The sequence below is a fragment of the Pseudophryne corroboree genome, chromosome 1 (genome assembly GCF_028390025.1).
Source record: "Pseudophryne corroboree isolate aPseCor3 chromosome 1, aPseCor3.hap2, whole genome shotgun sequence".
Taxonomy (NCBI): Eukaryota; Metazoa; Chordata; class Amphibia; order Anura; family Myobatrachidae; genus Pseudophryne; species Pseudophryne corroboree.
Window position 1 is genome coordinate 219,416,303 of NC_086444.1, and position 19,478 is coordinate 219,435,780.

Below are 19,478 nucleotides of genomic sequence, written 5' to 3' on the forward strand. Positions count from 1 at the left end.
CAAATAAGTGCTAATATGTTGCACCTTTTGTAGTTTCTAAATGATCTTAATAATTACTAGCTAAAAGCCTGGAAGATGTGTCTATAATTTGGATTATGAGAGTAACGCAGCAGAGCTTCCACAGGGACAATTAACTGCCATCCCCAAGGACATTCATTTATTAAACATAAAGCACAGAGGTGCATGATATTTTCAAAGCAGTTTCTTGAAAAAAATCACAGTATTCTGCATTTGGCTGCAAAAATGCACATGAAGAATTTTTGCCTCTTAATCAACAAAATTAAAAATAGACAGTGGAAAAAGTGCAAACTGTAGAGTTATATCTCCAAAAATAATCAGTTTCTATTCAGACAACAGGGGGTTTATCTGAACACTACAGATCAGTGCTACTACCCAAATGCATCATAAAAATACTCAATATACTGTAGCAGAATAACCCTACACAAAGATTGGCTTTAAAAAAATATTTTAATTAATGTTTAAAATACTTTCAGATTGTATAAATCCGACACAATCAAGTTTTGGGGAGCTGGGTCAATATGAGTCGTTTCTCTCGCCAAAGAGAAAACTCAAAATGCATGGAGAGAATGGCTATTGTAATTTGTATAGTGTTTGCCAGCAGGCACTGGACATATGTTGTTGGGCTGAATCCAGGAGTGAATCTGATAAATCAACACAGGTTTCTATGCCCTGGAAACAAGTCCAATGAGAGTGCCTGAAATGAGATACATAATATAGGAGATGATCAGTGACGTGCGGTGGGGTAAATGGCTGAGGAGGCGCTGGCTAGTACCAGAGATGGATTTACACACAATATATGAGCCAAAGGGCATTATACACCGGTGCATCAGTATATATATATTGCAGGAAATGTGGTGGGTGTTGACCAGAGATGTCTGGTTAAGGTAGGCAAGGGAGGCAGTGCCTCACCTGTCATAGACTTTTTATTACAGAGTTTTGACTATTTATAATATATTCTTTGTATTTCTTACATACTTTACATAGTCAAAACTCAGGTGTATTCGTTAGTATGACAGCAAAGGCTCTGCCTCACCTCACCGCACATCACTGGAGATGATCCTCTTGAGGTATTGAAGAGTAAACATGTGATACAGACAAATACTGAGCGCTGCTTCCTGGTGTGTGTGTGTGTGTGTGTGTGTGTGTGTCTGTGTGTGTGAGAACACCGTAAACAGGTCAGTGATTCTGGTACAAATCACCTATATCAGAAAATAGAGTAGAAATTGGGAACCTATGTGAAGTGATTGCCCCTCTGTACCCTGATATGATACAGTGTAGGGACACATGAAATGGTGTGTATTCACACTGGGTAACCCAAATAAGTACCTGTATTAGGTGTGCCGAACTGCCACAGTGATGTTGTTAGATGAGTTCACCACTGCACTGTGGGAACTCCACTTTGGATCACATAAACTACTCATTCCCATTCTCAGCAACATGGGGAAAGGGTGTCTTGTAGTTACAGTAGATGCAATCTATCAATTTTGAGTGACAGAAAGAGTGAGACAGAGACGGGCAAAGAAAAGATTAGACAGAGGGGCCTATACAACATTGGGGGCAGATGTACCCTGATGACTAAGGATTCAACTTGCTGGGACATTTTAGTGGTGATGAATAGGCTCCAGAGGGGGATAGGTAGGGTGAGAGAGGGTGAGATATATATATAGGTTTATTGAGGGTGAAAAAGAGACAGGGTGGCTGATAGTATGCATTAAATGCGCACACATGCAAACACACACACACACACACACACACACACACACATTTATTCAATGTGATACAATCAAAAGGCAATACGCATCTAGTTCTTGTATTGTTGTATGAGTGGCAGTATAATCACATCTCATAGTGAAATGCTGCTATGAATATTTGATTGTGTAATTCTCACATCCCCAAATATTAATTATTTTACTCAGCGAAAATACAATTGTTCCATCATTATTCTATAACTATTGTGTGCAGCCTAGTATCAATTTATTTATAGAAAGCGGATACATGCAGTGTACTGCTGTGGGTGTCAATAATATTTATATTCGTATTGTGTGTGGCATAATATCACATTTTTGTAGCAAGCTGCATACAATTGGTGGTGCTACGGTGGGCATTTGATTCCAAATATCAACCCAGCCCAAAAAGGTCTGTACAGGGATACCGAAAGTCTATTCTTTGTTCTCCATTGCCTGATTCAAATGTCAGGTCTAAGCTGGGTGAGAATGACCCATTCTTCTGGCTGATTACCACCTGTAGACAAGTGATGATCCATGCACTGTGGTGTTCGCTGTGGTGTTTCCTGTTAATTCTGGCATAACCTGCCCGGCATGACCAGGCCGCTGATTTCTACAGTAAGGGCCAGTTGTGCTAAGGTTTGAAAAGTGATAAATTACGCGGTGATAAAGTACCAACCAACCAGCTCCCAACTATCATTTTTTAAACCCAGCCTGTAACATGGCAGCTAGGAGCTGATTGTCTGGTATTTTATCACTGTGAAATGTATCACTTTTCAAGGTTTAGTACAAAATGAGAAGTTGTACATTAAGGTCTTTTTAAAATGTGGCACTATTTCCCAATGACTATGCTAAGAACGGAGGATGTCCTGTGGATCATGAAGATGGAACAGTCATTATTCAAAAACTCCTGGACAAGTCCTGGAGCTTTCTGGTTATCAAGCACCGCAGCTAAAATAATATTTTGCCAGTATGTAAACATGATCCCCAGATCTCCAGCTGACTACCACAGAAGACCCTCATAAACAGAACTAAAACCATAACCTCATTTCTCATTTAAAGAATTGAAGGGGCGAGAAGATGAAGGAGTTATGTACCAACTCTCTGAAAAATGAGTTTTTATAATGGATGAATGTTTATTATAATGTTATTTTAAATGTTGGTAGTCTATTTACTAATATATTTTGAGTATAAAAGTGCTATGTCAAATTCTTAAGTTCTAACGTATCTTTAACTATAAATACAGTACAGTTAAATGTAACATAACACCTTCATCCACTCTACTCTTCAATTCTGAAGTGAAAAGTCCAAGAAATGAAAACATCTAATATCCTGATAACAGCATTCTTGCTTTTCAAGTGAAAATTGTAGTTAACCCTAACTGTTACCCGAGAGAGAGAGAGAGAGAGAGAGAGAGAGAGAGAGAGAGAGATACAGTACATGATTACAGCAGCTGATGCACCCTCAATTCTTCATTTCCTGTAGCTCACAATAAATCAGATAAGTGCCAAATTAGGGAGACATAAGGGTACACAAGTTTATTGTGTACTCAACTTTAAATATGTAAATGTATATGCAAATTTTTAAGCACATATTGACTTAAGTGATCGAGAGGCAAAAACTAGCTGATCATTGTGACAACTGTATTTCAGCCACTGCTTAACATGTTTCGCAGAAAGGCACAAAGGAGGAGATGTACTAAGCCTTGGAGAGTGATAAAGTGGAGAGATAGAAAAGAGTTATGTACTGAACCTATGAGAGATATAAAGTGGAGAGAGATAAAATACCCAATCAGTTCCTAACTGCCATGTTACAGGCTGTGTTTGAAAAATGAAAGGAGGTAATTGGTAGTTTATCTCTCCCCATTTCTTCACTCTCAAAGGCCAAGTACATCTGTCCCATTGACTAGTGGTTTCCAAACGTATTGAATCATGACGCCCTAAAGTATCATCAATTTTTTTTCATTGCACCCCTATGAGAAAAGTTTTTTATTGATATATTTGGGGAGAAAATGACATTAAATAAATTGGGCCTCTCTGTCATCTTTAGGTTCAGTTATGCAGTCGGCCAGACACAGGCACGTCTTGGTCTTTCACACACTGTTTTCTAGGCATGTAGATATAAATGCATTTGCACACGGCAAAAAATAGCAACAACGGCAGCAAGAGCAACCACATCTGAATCAGGCCCAGAGTCCGTACATGGCCCCTTGTCTCTTAATTTGCCCCTAATAACAGTATGGTAGGTTATATATAACAGGGTCTGTTTGCACACAAAGCATAAATCAGATGCTGGGTAAGAATACATAGGGGATGATTCAGATCTGATCGCTGCTCTGCATTTTTGCACAGCGAGCGAACAGATCCTAACAGCGCATGCATCTGAGCCGCAATAAGCATGTGCGTCGGACAGCTACAATGGGCATCGCCGGTCAGCAACGAATGGTGCAAAGGATCCATTCACACGGGCGTTCACAGGGTGATTGACAGGAGGAGTCCGTATGTGGGTGGCAACTAACCGTTTACAGGAAGTGTCCGGAAAAAACGCAGGCGTGTCCAAGCGTTTTGAGGGAGGGTGTCTGACATCAGCTCCGGCCCCAATCAGCAGGAATCAATCGCACTGGAAGAGTAAGTCCTGGGCTGCGCAGAAACTGCACAAACGGATTTTTAGCAGCTCTGCTAACACATAGGATCGCACACTTGCACAGCGAAAATACACTCTCCCTGTAGGCGGTGACTATCTGATCGCAGGGCAGAAAAAAACGCAGCCCAGTTATCATATCTGAATTAGGCCCATAGGGGGTCATTCCGACCTGATCGCTCACTGCAGTTTATCGCAGCGATCGGGTTGGAAATGCGCATGCCCGACGGCCAAAGGCCGTCGTTCCCTAGCGATTGCCTCTGCCTTATTGACAGGTAGAGGTGGTCACTGGGCAGGAGTGGGCGGCACGGCGGTGTTTTGCCGCCATTATGGGGGCGCAGTCCGGCCAATGCAGTCATGGCCGGACCATGCGGGGGGCGGGCCGCAGCGGCTGCGTGATGTCACGCGCAGCCGCTGCGACCAGGGGCAGCGATGATCAACTCCCGGCAAGCCACAGGAGCTGCGCTGTCCGGGAGTTACATCGCTGTGCGATGCTTTTGTACTTGTGCGGGGGGGGGGGGGGACTGACATGCGGGGCGGACTAGCCCTGTGCTGGGCGTCCCCCCGCATGTCAGGGAAGATGATCGTAGCTGTGCTAAATTTAGCACAGCTACGATCAACTCGGAATGACCGCCATAGTGCAGTGTAATGGTCTGTATCGCTGCACATTCTTTCTTGTGCCATTTTCAATTGCTGCCTTGTGTTACTTTAAGTCTCCTTTATTCTTTTTGTGATACTGTATGGTTAAATTTCAATTACAGGATTAACAGACAGTAGCATATTCAGCTTTGTTTTGACAGAAATGAATTAAAATTGACAATTGCAAATAAAATAAAAAGGCAGTGCACCTGGAATTCACGCAGGAGATTATGCAGCAATATCCAGTGTGTAATCCAATCGTGAAACAATGAAGTCATTTAGGTCACATAATCCTTTTTAAACCTGTAATCATATAGCTGCTACTGAAACAAGATTATTTTCCTTCTGCTTTATTTTCATTTGGGGGTAATTTAAATGCTTTAGTATTACTGTATGTAAATGAAATACAAGTATTGCATTTTTATGAAGTCATTTTGAAAGATTAACTCATGGACTATTAATAAATATGCAATACAGACATAGATGCAAACTCACATATACACACATGTTAGCAAATCGGAAAAACTGTTGTTATTATGTCTACTTAGAACATTCTTTTAGAATGAGATTGAAGATCTCTACTCTGTGTAGGTATATGTTGACTCCGGGTGTGGTATGGTATGCCGGCGGTCGGGCTCCCGGCGACCAGCCTACCGGCGCCGGGAGCCCGACTGCCGGCTTACCGACAGTGTGGCGAGTGCAAATGAGCCACTTGCGGGCTCGCTATGCTCGCCACGTTGTGGGCACGGTGGCACGCTACACGCGCCACGCTATTTTATTCTCCCTCCAGGGGGGTCGTGGACCCCCACGAGGGAGAATAAGTGTCGGTATGCCAGCTGTCGGGATTCCGGCGCCGGTATACTGTGTGCCGGGATCCCGACAGCCGGCATACTGAAGACCACCCGTTGACTCCTACTGTATGTTATTAATACCCCTTTCACATCAAATTCTGGGTCCAACCTGGGTTATTGGATTGCTGCAGCGGCAGCGATTGCAGTCTGAATCCCTATGTGGAGTGCACTCACGCAGCGTGCGCACTGCGTGTGCGCACTGCATGTGCGTACCCCGAAAGCACAGTGAGATGCTAAAAGCATCTCTGGGCTGTGATTGCCTCTGCCTGATTGACAGGCAGAGGCGGACAACGGGTGGGAGGGGGCATACAAACTGCATTAGAACGCCATTGGCTGGATGCGGTCCAGACCACGGAGGCGTGTCCGGACCATTGAGTGGTTGGGCCATGTCACACGCAGCCAGTGCGACCCGGGACATGGTTAAGTGGTTAAGGTCAAGTGGTTAATACTACTTCTTTACATGCTGTTCCAAAGAACACTAATAATTATTTACATACTTAAGGGGGCACTATCATTTATTTATTTAAAAAAGAGAGACTTATTTCTTAACTCTATGGGGTAGCACTTGTAGTGCACAATGTTGACACAAGTATGCACTGGCACCCATGGGCTGCTGGTTGTACTGCTGGTTGTACAAGCTCCAGCATGCAATAATATTCATGGTGTGTGAGTGTATCCTGAAACTTGTAGTGCCACAAGTGTTTATACTATATATTTGTACCCCAGCACTACTCTCTCTAAGTATCAGGGGCCAGTGATTTCTTGTGCCCTTCCTATAGGACTAGGACAATGTCAAGTGGTGCCAAGCTTACAGAAATGGAAGGATGGGGTATGCTTTTGTTTTTGTTTATTGCTTAATTATTATTTTTTTTAGTTTCCGACAGGCAGAACCATGCTGAAGAGGTGCTTTCCCCACTCTGCTACTCTGCTGGCAGCATAAAGCACAGCTCCTGTGTTAGGTCCCTCCTCCTCCCTCCACTCGCCTTCCCTTCCTCCCCTGCACCTGTGCTTAAAGTGCTTCCCCCCAGAGGACATCTCAACCGCCGCTGCTCAGATAGGACTCCCCCCAGATATCCTATTGATGGGCCCACACCATTTACAGGACACTAGCGGGCACACACACACCTTCTTTCTGAGCAGAGACAGATGCCCATGCATCCTGCCCCAGGTGACCGCTGTCGGTGAGGCGGGGGCAGATGAATGCAGTGAGAGCAAAATGGGAAGCAGCAGGGGATAGTGTAGCAGAGGGTTTATTGGTATAGCGTAGTGGCATGGTATACCTCTACCCCTGCTGTGGCACTGTGTATGTGCAGTGTAATAATCTACACTGCCAGGCTCATGGACAGCAGACAGGACACAGCACATGCTGTACCTCCTGCTCATTACACAGTTATAGCTCTGATATAGAGGTTCTGACATTCAGTTCCCCAGCCACAGGATGTGACCACAGCACAGTAGCAGAGTTGTCACGTTGTTAGTAAACATTTCCTGGGGTAGTAGCATAGTGTAAAATTGCTTTAATAAAGGTTAATAAAATGTTTTAATCTATGCATTTGCAACATTTCAACTACCCCTCCCCCAGACAATACAGCCGCCAGGAGGAGACCCCCATCCCGCACATCCACACATTCGCCGCCGGTAGAGGCTCATGTGCATTGGTTTGCCTACTCTGCTGTAAAAACTGCATTGGCGGCTAGAGCTCTTCAGTCTCTTGCTGATTTCCCATGTGAATACTGCACTCTCCCCACCCCTCCTGTATACATAAGTGGACATTACTACTGTGGGCATTATGTCTGCCACTCCTATAGTGGGCATTTTTTTGTGGCACTACACTGTTTGCATTATGTGTGGTACTACTACTGTTGGCATTATGTGTATAAGGAACACCACTGTGGGTATTGTGTATAAGCGGCACTCCCACGTGTGGGAATGTGAATAAGGTACACTACTATGTGGTACAATATAATCAGGGGCACTACATGGGGTTTAATGTGAAAAAGATTGTGCTACCCTGTGTCGTAATTTGAATTGGGCGTACTATTGTGTAGCCACACCCATTCCTTGTGAGACCACACCCATTTTGTCAATTTATTATGTTTAATGCGCCCTACACATTGCGCGATCCGCTGCCGAGCTGCCCGACAGCAGATATGGCCGACGGGTGACCCAGCGGCGGAGTGGGGGGGGGGGGGCAGTGACGGGGGCAGTGAAGTTTCTTCACTACCTCCGTCACTAGAGATGAGCGCCGGAAATTTTTCGGGTTTTGTGTTTTGGTTTTGGGTTCGGTTCCGCGGCCGTGTTTTGGGTTCGACCGCGTTTTGGCAAAACCTCACCGAATTTTTTTTGTCGGATTCGGGTGTGTTTTGGATTCGGGTGTTTTTTTCAAAAAACACTAAAAAACAGCTTAAATCATAGAATTTGAGGGTCATTTTGATCCCAAAGTATTATTAACCTCAAAAACCATAATTTCCACTCATTTTCAGTCTATTCTGAATACCTCACACCTCACAATATTATTTTTTTTCCTAAAATTTGCACCTAGGTCGCTGGATGACTAAGCTAAGCGACCCTAGTGGCCGACACAAACACCGGGCCCATCTAGGAGTGTCACTGCAGTGTCACGCAGGATGTCCCTTCCAAAAAACCCTCCCCAAACAGCACATGACGCAAAGAAAAAAAGAGGCGCAATGAGGTAGCTGTGTGAGTAAGATAAGCGACCCTAGTGGCCGACACAAACACCGGGCCCATCCAGGAGTGTCACTGCAGTGTCACGCAGGATGTCCCTTCCAAAAAACCCTCCCCAAACAGCACATGACGCAAAGAAAAAAAGAGGCGCAATGAGGTAGCTGTGTGAGTAAGATAAGCGACCCTAGTGGCCGACACAAACACCGGGCCCATCTAGAAGTGTCACTGCAGTGTCACGCAGGATGTCCCTTCCAAAAAACCCTCCCCAAACAGCACATGACGCAAAGAAAAAAAGAGGCGCAATGAGGTAGCTGTGTGAGTAAGATAAGCGACCCTAGTGGCCGACACAAACACCAGGCCCATCTAGGAGTGGCACTGCAGTGTCACGCAGGATGTCCCTTCCAAAAAACCCTCCCCAAACAGCACATGACGCAAAGAAAAATTAAAGAAAAAAGAGGTGCAAGATGGAATTGTCCTTGGGCCCTCCCACCCACCCTTATGTTGTATAAACAGGACATGCACACTTTAACCAACCCATCATTTCAGTGACAGGGTCTGCCACACGACTGTGACTGAAATGACGGGTTGGTTTGGACCCCCACCAAAAAAGAAGCAATTAATCTCTCCTTGCACAAACTGGCTCTACAGAGGCAAGATGTCCACCTCATCATCATCCTCCGATATATCACCGTGTACATCCCCCTCCTCACAGATTATCAATTCGTCCCCACTGGAATCCACCATCTCAGCTCCCTGTGTACTTTGTGGAGGCAATTGCTGCTGGTCAATGTCTCCACGGAGGAATTGATTATAATTCATTTTAATGAACATCATCTTCTCCACATTTTCTGGATGTAACCTCGTACGCCGATTGCTGACAAGGTGAGCGGCGGCACTAAACACTCTTTCGGAGTACACACTTGTGGGAGGGCAACTTAGGTAGAATAAAGCCAGTTTGTGCAAGGGCCTCCAAATTGCCTCTTTTTCCTGCCAGTATAAGTACGGACTGTGTGACGTGCCTACTTGGATGCGGTCACTCATATAATCCTCCACCATTCTTTCAATGGGGAGAGAATCATATGCAGTGACAGTAGACGACATGTCCGTAATCGTTGTCAGGTCCTTCAGTCCGGACCAGATGTCAGCATCAGCAGTCGCTCCAGACTGCCCTGCATCACCGCCAGCGGGTGGGCTCGGAATTCTGAGCCTTTTCCTCGCACCCCCAGTTGCGGGAGAATGTGAAGGAGGAGATGTTGACAAGTCGCGTTCCGCTTGACTTGACAATTTTCTCACCAGCAGGTCTTTCAACCCCAGCAGACTTGTGTCTGCCGGAAAGAGAGATCCAAGGTAGGCTTTAAATCTAGAATCGAGCACGGTGGCCAAAATGTAGTGCTCTGATTTCAACAGATTGACCACCCGTGAATCCTTGTTAAGCGAATTAAGGGCTCCATCCACAAGTCCCACATGCCTAGCGGAATCGCTCCGTGTTAGCTCCTCCTTCAATGTCTCCAGCTTCTTCTGCAAAAGCCTGATGAGGGGAATGACCTGACTCAGGCTGGCAGTGTCTGAACTGACTTCACGTGTGGCAAGTTCAAAGGGCATCAGAACCTTGCACAACGTTGAAATCATTCTCCACTGCGCTTGAGACAGGTGCATTCCACCTCCTATATCGTGCTCAATTGTATAGGCTTGAATGGCCTTTTGCTGCTCCTCCAACCTCTGAAGCATATAGAGGGTTGAATTCCACCTCGTTACCACTTCTTGCTTCAGATGATGGCAGGGCAGGTTCAGTAGTTTTTGGTGGTGCTCCAGTCTTCTGTACATGGTGCCTGTACGCCGAAAGTGTCCCGCAATTCTTCTGGCCACCGACAGCATCTCTTGCACGCCCCTGTTGTTTTTTAAAAAATTCTGCACCACCAAATTCAAGGTATGTGCAAAACATGGGACGTGCTGGAATTTGCCCATATTTAATGCACACACAATATTGCTGGCGTTGTCCGATGCCACAAATCCACAGGAGAGTCCAATTGGGGTAAGCCATTCCGCGATGATCTTCCTCAGTTGCCGTAAGAGGTTTTCAGCTGTGTGCGTATTCTGGAAAGCGGTGATACAAAGCGTAGCCTGCCTAGGAAAGAGTTGGCGTTTGCGAGATGCTGCTACTGGTGCCGCCGCTGCTGTTCTTGCGGCGGGAGTCCATACATCTACCCAGTGGGCTGTCACAGTCATATAGTCCTGACCCTGCCCTGCTCCACTTGTCCACATGTCCGTGGTTAAGTGGACATTGGGTACAGCTGCATTTTTTAGGACACTGGTGAGTCTTTTTCTGAGGTCTGTGTACATTTTCGGTATCGCCTGCCTAGAGAAGTGGAACCTAGATGGTATTTGGTAAAGGGGGCACACTACCTCAAGAAATTGTGTAGTTCCCTGTGAACTAACGGCGGATACCGGACGCACGTCTAACACCAACATAGTTGTCAAGGCCTGAGTTATCCGCTTTGCAGCAGGATGACTGCTGTGATATTTCATCTTCCTCGCAAAGGACTGTTGGACAGTCAATTGCTTACTGGAAGTAGTACAAGTGGTCTTCCGACTTCCCCTCTGGGATGACCATCGACTCCCAGCAGCAACAACAGCAGCGCCAGCAGCAGTAGGCGTTACACGCAAGGATGCATCGGAGGAATCCCAGGCAGGAGAGGAATCGTCAGAATTGCCAGTGACATGGCCTGCAGGACTATTGGCATTCCTGGGGAAGGAGGAAATTGACACTGAGGGAGTTGGTGGGGTGGTTTGCGTGAGCTTGGTTACAAGAGGAAGGGATTTACTGGTCAGTGGACTGCTTCCGCTGTCACCCAAAGTTTTTGAACTTGTCACTGACTTATTATGAATGCGCTGCAGTTGACGTATAAGGGAGGATGTTCCGAGGTGGTTAACGTCCTTACCCCTACTTATTACAGCTTGACAAAGGCAACACACGGCTTGACACCTGTTGTCCGCTTTTCTGTTGAAATACCTCCACACTGAAGAGCTGATTTTTTTGGTATTTTCACCAGGCATGTCAACGGCCATATTCCTCCCACGGACAACAGGTGTCTCCCCGGGTGCCTGACTTAAACAAACCACCTCACCATCAGAATCCTCCTGGTCAATTTCCTCCCCAGCGCCAGCAACACCCATATCCTCCTCATCCTGGTGTACTTCAACACTGACATCTTCAATCTGACTATCAGGAACTGGACTGCGGGTACTCCTTCCAGCACTTGCAGGGGGCGTGCAAATGGTGAAAGGCGCATGCTCTTCACGTCCAGTGTTGGGAAGGTCAGGCATCGCAACCGACACAATTGGACTCTCCTTGTGGATTTGGGATTTCGAAGAACGCACAGTTCTTTGCGGTGCTTTTGCCAGCTTGAGTCTTTTCAGTTTTCTAGCGAGAGGCTGAGTGCTTCCATCCTCATGTGAAGCTGAACCACTAGCCATGAACATAGGCCAGGGCCTCAGCCGTTCCTTGCCACTCCGTGTGGTAAATGGCATATTGGCAAGTTTACGCTTCTCCTCCGACAATTTTATTTTAGGTTTTGGAGTCCTTTTTTTACTGATATTTGGTGTTTTGGATTTGACATGCTCTGTACTATGACATTGGGCATCGGCCTTGGCAGACGACGTTGCTGGCATTTCATCGTCTCGGCCATGACTAGTGGCAGCAGCTTCAGCACGAGGTGAAAGTGGATCTTGATCTTTCCCTAATTTTGGAACCTCAACATTTTTGTTCTCCATATTTTAATAGGCACAACTAAAAGGCACCTCAGGTAAACAATGGAGATGGATGGATACTAGTATACTTATGGATGGACTGCCGAGTGCCGACACAGAGGTAGCTACAGCCGTGGACTACCGTACTGTGTCTGCTGCTAATATAGACTGGATGATTGATAATGAGATGAAATCAATATATATATGTATGTATATATAATATCACTAGTACTGCAGCCGGACAGGTAGATAATATATTTATTAGGTAATGATGACTGATGACGGACCTGCTGGACACTGTCAGCTCAGCAGCACCGCAGACTGCTACAGTAAGCTACTATTCTATAGTAGTATGTACAAAGAAGAAAGAAAAAAAAAAAACACGGGTAGGTGGTATACAATTATGGATGGACTGCCGAGTGCCGACACAGAGGTAGCTACAGCCGTGGACTACCGTACTGTGTCTGCTGCTAATATAGACTGGATGATTGATAATGAGATGAAATCAATATATATATGTATGTATATATAATATCACTAGTACTGCAGCCGGACAGGTAGATAATATATTTATTAGGTAATGATGACTGATGACGGACCTGCTGGACACTGTCAGCTCAGCAGCACCGCAGACTGCTACAGTAAGCTACTATACTATAGTAGTATGTACAAAGAAGAAAGAAAAAAAAAAACCACGGGTAGGTGGTATACAATTATGGATGGACTGCCGAGTGCCGACACAGAGGTAGCTACAGCCGTGGACTAACGTACTGTGTCTGCTGCTAATATAGACTGGATGATTGATAATGAGATTAAATCAATATATATATGTATGTATATATAATATCACTAGTACTGCAGCCGGACAGGTAGATAATATATTTATTAGGTAATGATGACTGATGACGGACCTGCTGGACACTGTCAGCTCAGCAGCACCGCAGACTGCTACAGTAAGCTACTATACTATAGTAGTATGTACAAAGAAGAAAGAAAAAAAAAAACCACGGGTAGGTGGTATACAATTATGGATGGACTGCCGAGTGCCGACACAGAGGTAGCTACAGCTGTGGACTACCGTACTGTGTCTGCTGCTAATATAGACTGGATGATTGATAATGAGATGAAATCAATATATATATGTATGTATATATAATATCACTAGTACTGCAGCCGGACAGGTAGATAATATATTTATTAGGTAATGATGACTGATGACGGACCTGCTGGACACTGTCAGCTCAGCAGCACCGCAGACTGCTACAGTAAGCTACTATACTCTATAGTAGTATGTACAAAGAAGAAAGAAAAAAAAAAAACCACGGGTAGGTGGTATACAATTATGGATGGACTGCCGAGTGCCGACACAGAGGTAGCTACAGCCGTGGACTAACGTACTGTGTCTGCTGCTAATATAGACTGGATGATTGATAATGAGATGAAATCAATATATATATGTATGTATATATAATATCACTAGTACTGCAGCCGGACAGGTAGATAATATATTTATTAGGTAATGATGACTGATGACGGACCTGCTGGACACTGTCAGCTCAGCAGCACCGCAGACTGCTACAGTAAGCTACTATACTCTATAGTAGTATGTACAAAGAAGAAAGAAAAGAAAAAACCACGGGTAGGTGGTATACAATTATGGATGGACTGCCGAGTGTCGACACAGAGGTAGCTACAGCCGTGGACTAACGTACTGTGTCTGCTGCTAATATAGAGTCTAGACTGGATGATAAATTATTGATAATGAGATGAAATCAATATAATATCACTAGTACTGCAGCCGGACAGGTACTATATATATTTATTATGTAATGACTGATGACGGACCTGCTGGACACTGTCAGGTCAGCACAGCACCGCAGACTGCTACAGTAAGCTACTATAGTAGTATGTATAAAGAAGAATGAAAAAAAAAAAACCACGGGTAGGTGGTATACAATATTATATATATATATATATTATATACAATTATATATATATATATTAAACTGGTGGTGATTGATTATTAAACTGGTGGTCACTTCAGGTCACGTTGCAACTTGCAACTAGTACTCCGAGGCCAAAGCAGACAATCACAAAATATATTATTATACTGGTGGTCAGTGTGGTCACAACAATGGCAGTGTGGCACTGACTCTGGCAGCAAAAGTGTGCACTGTACGTTATATGTACTCCTGAGTCCTGCTCTCAGACTCTAACTGCTCCCCACTGTCAGTGTCTCCCCCACAAGTCAGATAATACACTTACAGTCACACTATCTAATCTATAAATATCACTTCAGCAAGTAGTATAGTAGTATACAGTATAGTAGTACTCCTCCTAATAATGCTCCCCGAAAATACTGTGTCTCTCTCTTCTCTAAACGGAGAGGACGCCAGCCACGTCCTCTCCCTATGACTCTCAATGCACGTGTGAAAATGGCGGCGACGCGCGGCTCCTTATATAGAATCCGAGTCTCGCGATAGAATCCGAGCCTCGCGAGAATCCGACAGCGTGATGATGACGTTCGGGCGCGCTCGGGTTAGCCGAGCAAGGCGGGAAGATCCGAGCCTGCTCGGACCCGTGTAAAAAACCTGAAGTTCGGGCGGGTTCGGATTCAGAGGAACCGAACCCGCTCATCTCTATCCGTCACCCGACTCCATAGCAGTGCAGGCAAATATGGATGAGATCATCCATATTGGCCTGCATGCACAAGCGACGGGGCACCAGCGATGAACGAGCGCGGGGCCGCGCATCATTCATTGCTGGTGCCACCATACTGGAAGATATGAACGGTATCTCATTCATTAATGAAAGAGATCGTTCATATCTTTGAGTGTTATTGCCCAGTATGTAGTGCCCATAAGAGTAAGGGCGCACATTTATCTTTTGCAGGGCGCACGGGACACCTTAGCAGCGGCCCTGGTGACAGGCAAGATGGCCCAAACTGCTTTCAGCTTGATCTATCTCGCTTGTGTGAACCACATCTGTTTGTATGAAATCTGATCATTTTGCCAGGTGGTTTGGCAAGCTGCTTCTCTAAACACAGATAATGCACTGGGTCTAATTTGCACGTAATGTGCTGTCACTGTGTCCATCTAAGTGGCTGTGCTGTGCTGTGTCCATCCACAAGCTGTGATCAGTCCCTTAGTCTAATAATTATTATTACTACCAGTTATTTATGTAGTGTACACATATTCTGCAGAGAAAAATTGGCCATTCACATCAGTCCCTGTCCCAGTGGAGCTTACAATCAATCAGGCAGATGTATTAACCTGGAGAAGGCATAAGGAAGTGATAAACCAGTGATAAATGCAAGCTGATAAAGGCACAGCCAATCAGCTCCAATATGAAAATTAACAGTTAGGAGCTGATTGGCCAGTGCCTTTAGGAGAACGAATTGACAGAATAGGAGAGGAGTGGGTTAAACCTCATCTAGTCTGGGGGCAGGACGGTAAGGCATTATGGGAGTATTATTGTTAGCCAATAGGAATGAATGTTGGGGGTAGGTGGAATGGGTTTCATAAGCCTGAGAAAGGGGCTGGGTCAGCCTCTTCTGCTTTTGTCGTCCCACCCTCCCTCCCTACTGGTGGTGTTTGGTTTTGTTGTTGCGTTGGCTATTTTCGTGCTGTGGGTTGTCACGGTTTGGGTTGTGGCGGGAAAGAACGGCAAGTTAACATTTGTTGGATTAAAATCATTTGGTTGTTGATTTTAGATGCGCTCTCCTTCGCTGACTGGTTTTATATCTGCTGGACCGCCTTCACGGGTGGCAGCCTCATCACCTTCATGGGTGGGTAGCCAGGATGGAGGTTGAGCGGATTCCTATTTGTTTGTTGGAAGGTTTACGTCAGTTCTGTGTTATAAGATAGTTGTCTATGGGATAGGGTTGTTTAGCCGTTCTTTCTGGCCACCATACTTTAGTTTAATTATTTACAGTTAATGGTTCACTTAAATAAATAGCTAACAATTTCTGCCAAATTCAAGTCTCCGTGTCTTTATTTATAATAATTAAGTGTTAAGGTTATAGTTTATGTTACAGACAATCCTCAGACTATATGAGGTTTATCACCTTGCATTTATCACTGGTTTATCACTTCCTTATGCTGTCTCCAGGCTTAATACATCTGCCCCTATATTCCCTACCACATGTACATGCACACACATTCACTCTAGGGTTAATTTTGTTTGGAACCAATTAACCTACCAGCATAGAATTGGATTGTGGGAGTAAACTGGAGTACCCAGAGGAAACCCAAACAAGCAAAAAGAGAATATACAAACTCAATAAAGTTAGGGTGGGAACTGAACCCATAAACTCCTTGCTGCCCATCGCAGTGGTGCTGCACTGACTCCGCAGGCCCCACCCACTGTGATCACAGTGTGATTCCATATTTGTCAGCAAAAAAAGTAAAAAAAATTAAAAAAGTTTAAAAAACATAAAATAAAAATTTTGTATTTGTTTATAGTGTGCACTGCACAGTAATACTCCAGTGCATGGGTGTAAAAGTGGTCTAACTCCATGCAGTGTGAGCCAAGCTTCTAGTTTAAATAAATAAAAATAAAGATTGCTGAGTTTGTTTGTAGTGTGCACTGCACCCCAGTATGCTGTAGCACCCCAGTGCATGTGTGGAAAAGTGATCTGACTCCACATTGTGTGAGCCGAGCTGACAGTTAAAAAATAAATAAATAAAACAAATATATATATATATATATATACTGTTATACTATATATATATATATATATACATATATATATACGTATATATATATATATATATATATATATACGAGCTGCCAGTTAAAAAATAAATAAATAAAACATATAAATATATATATATATATATATATATATATACATACTGTATATAGCTGTATAATTTGTTTGCACTGTTCTGTGTACTGCCCCCAAGTACGATATATAGCCCATTGCACATGTGTAAAAGTGGACTGACCCTACACAGTGTGAGCCGAGCTGCCGGTTAAAAAAAATAAATTATATATATATATATATATACTGTATAAAAAATTGTTCTAGAATTAGTTTGTATTGTTCTACCCACTGCACCCCAGTTAGTGATGTGCATCGAAAAAAAATTGTGTTTTGTGTTTTGGTTTTGGATTGGTTCCGCATCCGTGTTTTGGATTCAGACGCGTTTTGGCAAAAACTCCCTTAAAATTTTTTGACGGATTTGGGTGTGTTTTCGATTCGGGTGTTTTTTTTCAAAAACCCCTCAAAAACAGCTTAAATCATAGAATTTGGGGGTAATTTTGATCCCATAGTATTATTAACCTCAATAACCATAATTTCCACTAATTTCCTGTCTATTCTGAACACCTCACAATATTATTTTTAGTCCTAACATTTGCACCAAGGTCGCTGGATGACTAAGCTAAGCGACCCAAGTGGCCGGCACAAACACCTGGCCCATCTAGGAGTGGCACTGCAGTGTCAGACAGGATGGCACTTAAAAAAATTGCCCCCAAACAGCACATGATGCAAAGAAAAGAGAAAAAGAGGTGCACTGTGGTCGCTGGATGGCTAAGCTAAGCGACACAAACACCTCAATATCACAGGAATTATTTGTTCTAATCAATGGTATTATTGGTTCAAATCACTGGAAGACAATGACAAAATCACAGGAATTATTCGTTCTAATCAATGGTATTATTGGTCCAAATCACTGGAAGAAAATGACAAAATCACAGGAATTATTCTTTCTAATCAATGGTATTATTGGTCGAAATCACTGGAAGAAAATGACAAAATCACTGGAATTATTTGGCAAGATCACTGTAATTAATAATTATAAATCACTGATATTAATTGGTAAAATCTCGCTATCGCCTGCCTGCTGAAGTGGAATCTAGATGGGATTTTGTACCGGGGACACAATAACTTAATCAATTGTCTAAATCCCAATGCAATAATGGCAGAAAATGGGCGCACGTCTTACAGTGCATTGATTAAATTATACTGAGAACTGATTATACTGATCACTGATGATATTATGGAGAACTGACACTGAGAAACGAGAACAGCACTGGACTATTGTACTGTAGTATACTGGTCCCCACAATGCAGCACACATATTGAGCACTGATCCGGAGAATAGAACTAAGTTTGACACGGATCTGCAAGATAACGCTATGGCCTGCTGTACTGTACTACTATATACTGGTGGTCACCACAATGCAGCACTGTACTACTATATACTGGTCCCCACAATGCAGCACAGATATTGAGCACTGATCCAGTGAATAGAACTGAGTCTGACACGGAGCTGCAAGATACAGCAATGGACAACTGTACTGTACTACTATATACTGGTGGTCACAATGCAGCACTGTACTACTATATACTGGTCCCCACAATGCAGCACAGATATTGAGCACTGATCCGGAGAATAGAACTGAGTCTGACACGGAGCTGCAAGATACAGCAATGGACACCTGTACTGTATTACTATATACTGGTGGTCACAATGCAGCACTGTACTACTATATACTGGTCCCCACAATGCAGCACAGATATCGAGCACTGATCCGGAGAATAGAACTCAGTCTGACATGGAGCTGCAAGATAATGCTTTGGCCTATTGTACTGTACTACTATATACTGGTGGTCACCATAATACAGCACTGCACTACTATATACTGGTCCCCACAATGCAGCACAGATAATGAGCACTGATCCGGAGAATAGAACTGAGTCTGACACGGAGCTGCAAGATACAGCAATGGACAACTGTACTGTACTACTATATACTGGTCCCCACAATGCAGCACAGATATTGAGCACTGATCCGGAGAATAGAACTGAGTCTGACACGGAGCTGCAAGATAATGCTATTGCCCACTGTACCGTACTATTATATACTGGTGGTCACCACAATGCATCACTGTACTACTATATACTGGTCCCTACAATGCAGCACAGATATTGAGCACTGATCCAGAGAATAGAACTGAGTCTGACACGGAGCTGCAAGATACAGCAATGGACACCTGTACTGTACTACTATATATTGGTGGTCACAATGCAGCACTGTACTACTATATACTGGTCCCCACAATGCAGCACAGATATTGAGCACTGATCCGGAGAATAGAACTGAGTCTGACACGGAGCTGCAAGATACAGCAATGGACACCTGTACTGTATTACTATATACTG